This window comes from Cyanistes caeruleus, chromosome 6 (genome assembly GCF_971803275.1).
Source record: "Cyanistes caeruleus chromosome 6, bCyaCae1.hap1.1, whole genome shotgun sequence".
NCBI classification, from domain to species: domain Eukaryota; kingdom Metazoa; phylum Chordata; class Aves; order Passeriformes; family Paridae; genus Cyanistes; species Cyanistes caeruleus.
This window is the reverse complement of record NC_141706.1, coordinates 40,949,399-40,955,775: the sequence shown is the minus strand read 5'-3', so window position 1 is coordinate 40,955,775 and position 6,377 is coordinate 40,949,399. Positions and strand designations below refer to the sequence as shown.

Below are 6,377 nucleotides of genomic sequence, written 5' to 3'. Positions count from 1 at the left end.
ATACTGATCATGTTTTCTTTTCTCTCTAACAGCTGCTCAGTAATTTCACAAGATGTAATGTAAGTCTATTCATGAAGTAAAGTGAGACCCTCTCAGCTCATGTTGATTGTGCTTGTGGAGGTGCTCACCAGTCTGTTGAATACATTCTGCAATTATTTTATGTTTTTTTGAAGCAGGCAGAATGCACACTGAAGACCATATGAAGAACAACTTAAGCCTCTTTCTCTCTTACACACAATACACGTGCTGATTCCAATGGAAGATATGTAGTTAAATCCTCTGTACTCTTTGGATATTTTGAGGTGATTTTGTGAAACATCCATTTACGTTCAAGCCCAATGCACTCCTTCTCCCTGACCATTACTGTCAGCAGTCAGTCAGTAAGATACTGAAACAGAGTCCAGATGCAGATCTCAGCTGTAGTTGAAGAGGTTTATTTCATAAAATATTCTGTAAAAGTATTTGAGTTCTTATGCTCAGTACTTATGTGAGAAAATAAAACTGATGATCTAGAATTTTAAAATATACTGTATTTTTATAACTTAAAAATGACAAGTGAGAGAAAATGCCAGATGGACTATTTGGCTTAAAGTTCTAACAAAATGGAAACAGAAGATGACAATAATCAGGCAAATATCATTTCATGAGTGAAAATTCCCAGGGCTTTTTTTTTTTTGCTTGAAATTATTGAAATAGTTACATGGCCTGCTTGCAAGCATTTCAGAACAGTAAGAATTAAAAAATTCTGCTCTAAAATGTACAGAGTAATTCTCTAAAACTTTGTCCAATGAGGCTATCTTTATGTGTGTCATGCTTAACTTCTTCAGCTGGCGATTGCCTTCTTTGCATAAAATACAAAATTTATTGGACTAGGGAGGCAGGATATGTAATGGTTCATGACTAGCATAATAGCACAGTGATTCTGGTACTTAGGAGAAAGGATTCTCTTAAGGGAGCAAGAGTGGATGGTGGTGGAGTAAAGGCATAAATTCTGCTGTATGTGACAAATATGATGCTTGTAAAGCAGTAGAAGTTAATACGCTTGGCACCTGAGAGGTAATTTTTGGAAAAAGTAATTATTACAGGTAGTGCATGCTCACAGAAATTCATGGAGATCCTTTTTCTATATGAAATATTGCCAATAAAAAAAATCTGCTCAAAATTTCCATGCAAGGCCTAGAAACCTTTCTGGAGAATACACCACAAACTTCCAAATGTCAAAATATGGTACATAAAGATTTTACTTAAGACTCAAATTTGGGGGCAAAAGATGCGGAAGACATAATATTCTAGAAATCCTACCTCTAACTGTCAGGAAGCCTTTCTATATCTTCAATATGATTTTTCTTCATTTTCAATTTACATAATGGAGAGTGATAAAAATGAGTTGATTTGTGTGTCACGTTGATCTTGGGACCAAATTAATTTATTTTATGATAAGGACCACTTGAGAGATAAATGTTCTGTGTTGCTGGGTGAAATAGAAGGTAAGTATGGAAATTATCTTTAATATGTGTCTTCTGTATTTTTAAATTAAGGCAGGCAACATATATATGTTCCTTTCCAATTACTCCTATAATATCTAAATTTATATTTAAACCAGACACTTGCAGCATACATAAAATACATTCCTGACCATTTATTTACTATTTTCATTAATCTCTAAGCCATGGTATGTATTTGTTAGCTACGATGTGATTGTAGGTGTCTCTTCCCTGCCAAGAGGCTAGAATAATGTTTGAGAATGTTATGATTCGTGTTGCCAAGGTTTACTTCCAAGATCATGCTAGCAGCTTCCCACTGGAAATACACTTTCTTAAGAAGAGAATGAGTATCCAAATCCCTTTAATGTCACATCCAGTGAATAACTTTAAACAATTAAAAAAAATTATTATTTAGTAAATAACAATAGGTAAAGAAAGGGGTAGGATGTTGCAAGTAGGGGACAGAGACTTATACATAGGTGCTTTAAATTAGAATGGAAATATTACTGAGTTATCTTTAGATGCTTAGCATTTGCAAACTCTTATATTCATGTTATTTACATGTGGAAAAATCTCTAAAGTTAAATATCAAGTTAAATAAAAAGTTAAATATAAAGTTAAATAAAATGTCTAAAGTTAAATATTTTTCATGCTTGTTGGCTAAATATTCAAAATAAATGCCCTAGTTGAGCAGTTCTGCAGTTAGTTAAAACAATTGCTATGTATTTTACAAATTAAATTTACAAAGCTGCAAATTTCTTCTGACTCAGTCTGTCTCAGAACTTAATATTTTAAGGACAGACCTAATAGGGACTTCAATGTTAGATTACCCTAAGCCAAAATTTTAAAATGGATTCCTCACAGAGTAAAGAATTCTAAGTTTTCTACAGATATAGTGGTAGAGAAAGAAACATAGTATCTGGTGATGTGGATGATCAGGTAAGCAGACATTTAGTATGCAGTGCCTGACTTGGAATCTAGTAGTTATGGCTATAAGTGTGGGGAGCTGATTACCATGTTCCCAGGCCTGTTTATATATTTTACATGAAAAATTTTAATTTTTTTTTATTTTTATTTTTTATTTAAATATTGAAGTGTCGTAGTTTAGGGCAAATCAGGAAGGAAAACTGGAAGAAAAAAGAATTCACCTCTCCTGTTTCTGATCAGCTTTACAGAACTTTTTAAGCCTGTTTTACCTGTTCTTGCAGGCTTGGGCAATTGTTGAGCTTTGCTGCAGACTAAAAAACTTTGAACCACTTCAAATGGAAAGAAAAATACCATAATTCTACCCAAACCATACCTTGATGGCTCTGGCTTTCTTATGGAAGAGGTGGGTTTGCATGTTTCCAATAACAGTCTGAGAAAAGAAGGCATCTCTGCTCCAAGAAGGGGAGTGGGGAGCCCTGAATTCAGATTAATAATTACTATGTTGAGACAATGCCATGTCTTGATCTTGCCTATTGGAGATTAGTGACATGGCAATTCACTTAATTTGCTCTTAATAGAAGAGATCAAAATTTCCCAGAGAAATTGCAGTGAGTCTGTACTTCCAGCATAGGAGAAGCAATCAACAAACATTTCCTTAGAGCTCTTTTCTTCCCTACCAGTCCTGGACTCATTCCTTCTTGCTCTCAATTTCACTTTTTCACATTTTCTTGCTCTCAATACTCACTTTCATTCTTTAAGAAGACCCTAAGACCTTACAATTTATTCAAAACATCACCCTGATGCTTGTTTCTGCCAGAAGTTTCAAGCATTTAAGTCAGAAACTGCAGCAGCTGAAAAGTTTATGAATTTGAGTTTAGCAGAGGTTTTGGGCTGGATTTAGGGTCTGGAAACCTACCTAAGACCATTTTCACACCTATTTCCTATTTTGGTACTGAAAATATTTCCCTTTGATAATATATATAAAAGAGAGCTAGCTCTAAAACAAATGGAGCAAAAATTCCCTATGCTTTGGTAATAATAAGTTATTGGGACAGACATTATTGTTATATGAGTGGAGATTAGCTCTTGGACCTACTTTATGGCATTCAGCCTTCTATCTCTAAATTTCTTTTTTCCATTATAGCTTCTAACATTACCAGACAGGTAAAATTTTATATGTAAATTTGGAATTAATCCGTGTTCATTACTGTAATAGGGAATGAAAAGATTTATTGATCCCTGTATTAAAGAATAGCATGAAAAGGACATGACTGAAAATATGCTGAAATAATTTTTAATTAATTTTTAATCCTGATATTACAGTATATTTTTTCTGAAATTTAAAACACTTCTGGAATAAATTGTGGTCAGATCCTTCTCTCTTTGTGCTTTAGATTTCTATGTTCTATCTTTTACCTGGCAGATGTGCATGTGTACACCCATAAGTGAGGAATAGGAGAAATGAGTTGAAGGAGGTGGATTTAAAGCTGTAATCAATTAATCTGTTGCTAGGGAACTGTCAGTTGCCCCCTCACAAAATAGCAGTCAGCTGGAATTAGGAGCATATAAAATGCAAGTACAAAACACAACAATTCTCTCTCTTATTATTGATTTTTTTTTAATGTTTTACTAATGCTATTTTTATGAAGGAAAAGAGAAGGAAAGTTTGATAGCAAAGGTCAAAATGTCATACATATTTCACTCTTAGTTGAGATGCTTAATTAACTGACTGCATGAGTTTGGGTTCATATTTGGCTACTTTTATGTTTATCACTTTTAACCAATATGAAGTGGAGCAGTATGTGGAAATGTATTATGGAAGAGCATATTTGACCACACCAGGTTAACCTAATGTGGTCTGATTGGGGAATGCTTTGAAAATCTTAGGCATTTAATGGAATGCCAGTTAATTAATGCTTGATGAATTTCAAAGAGTGAGCTGTGGCTGGTAGAGATAAGAGATGACCCTGCCTGATACATATAGAAGCAGAAGATCTCATTTCACTCAGAGCTCACTCAAGTGTGTGAGGGATTTCAGACTTGAAACAGAATTTACCATCTAAAGTTCAAATGTGATTTTTTACTCTGGCAAAGCATCTGTCACAGGTGTTTTCAGCTTGTTTTGCTTTTTCTGGCAAAGAAGGACTTGTTTTGAAAGGGCTTTCACAGTATTTTTGAAACTTTTAGAGAAATGTTAGCATAGAACTCAATTTTTCTTACTAATGATAGTTTCCATTTTAATTCTTTAAACATATTTTTTCTGTAATCTTTGGTGTTCATGATTCTCAACACTAATGTTAAAGACTAAAGTGAAGCACCATTACAAGTTTTGTTATAACTGTCTAGGTACTTTCATGGTCATATGAGGCAGAATGCACTGATCCTCCCTGAAAAATGTTCTTACATGGCTTTTACTGGCAGAGGATAAAAAGCTAGACCAAACTTCGTAATTTTCTTCTAGTCTTATCATTTATATTTTTGCTTCCATTTCTACATATATTGATGTATAGGAGAAGCAAAAAGTAGCAAAAATAAGATGGAGGACTTGGCTTTGGTCATTCCACCAATGTGGTCTCCTACACATCAATTGTAGTATCTCTAGGAAACCCTGGTATTTAAAGCTCTTTGTCTGCAATGTTAATGCTTAATTCACATTTATAAATTAGAAATCATAATTATTGTCATGTGTGTTTGGCAGGAATTAACCAAATTAAATGTGAACCACCAGCCTGTGAGCTCAGTGTACGCCTTATATTCTACATCTTTTGTTGATTTCCTGCAAGCAGTGTGACATTCCACACCAAACAGCTATGTATAATTGTTTTCCAGTGTATATAAAAAAGAAAGCTTCCAGAATGAAAAATAAAGTGAAATAATTTTGGAACATATCAGAACTATCCATGATTCTTCATTTTCTACACAGAAAGAGCTGTGTCTCCTATAGGCATGAAGATTGCATAATATTATTTTTCATTATTTACTTGCTCTTTATGGTGGTAGAACTCCATGTTGTGGAAGTAGTTGAAAAATGTCATCTCAAACTGATTGTAGAGTTGAGAGAAGCATTTCAGCCCCAGTGATGGCTGATCATGACCCCCCATAACTGAGTCTCCATCTCTGCTCACATCTTGCTCTGCTCTTGTCAAGGCAGCACTGCTGGAATCAGGCTCCTAAGTGCAGTAACACAATGTGGGACTGCTGCTGCAGTGAAGATAAAAGGGAAGTGCGCTCATTTCGTGGCCTCAGGTCTCCTGCTTGGCTGGTGTGGTGTTCTGCATGTGTTTTCTGCTGGAGACAGGCACAAGCCAAGGCAGAGAGTGCAGGAATGGTGGACTGGCTGCTCAGCTTTAATACATTGCAATGTTTAGTTTCACTGAGGTGAAGCACTGAAGGAAGAAGGGAACAAATTTGTCACTGTGCCAGTGCAGGCTGGACTCTGTGTTTCTAAACTGCAACTGCATTTCTGAAACACTTCATTTTACTTAAGGCTTTGAATGTTAAATATTAATAGGTTTGTGCTCTATGTAACTGTCTGCTCTCCTTCTGCCCCGAGTCCCTGGGAACCAGCTGAGATGAAGTACAGTGACTGGGTATGACCACTGCTACAGAATAAAGAACAAGCAAGAATTAAGTTTAAACCTGGAAGTTATTGATCATACAATTTGTGGACCTTAAACTGTTTCAGTATTTTAAATTTAATATGTCACCTCAAGTCCTCAGAACAGGTAAATTAAAATTTCGGGGTTGAATATTAATTTAATGCAGTAGAATGCAGATTTATTAAGTCAGGACAGTGTGAAATTTAACTTTTAAAATTCATCTTAGAATAAGGATAGCTGGAACTATGACCTCTGTATGGGATTTTTTTGGTGCCATCTATCTGTTGCTTGTACCTCTTGCAGCTGTGTTTTCATGAAAAGTCATAGGGGTATGCAAATGGCTAATAATAACATTTTATTGATTTCT

The 6,377-nt window shown here is 35.0% G+C and overlaps 1 long non-coding RNA gene across 1 annotated transcript in view; it reads left to right on the top strand.

Moving 5' to 3' along the window:
- The first annotated feature begins 766 nt into the window (after positions 1-766).
- Positions 767-6,377, top strand: part of LOC111930351 (uncharacterized) — a 63,424-nt gene continuing 57,813 nt past the window's right edge. Inside the window, exons 1-2 of the long non-coding RNA XR_002865140.2 lie at positions 767-2,814; positions 5,965-6,136. This is a non-coding gene — a long non-coding RNA (uncharacterized LOC111930351). The remainder of the gene's footprint in view (positions 2,815-5,964; positions 6,137-6,377) is intronic.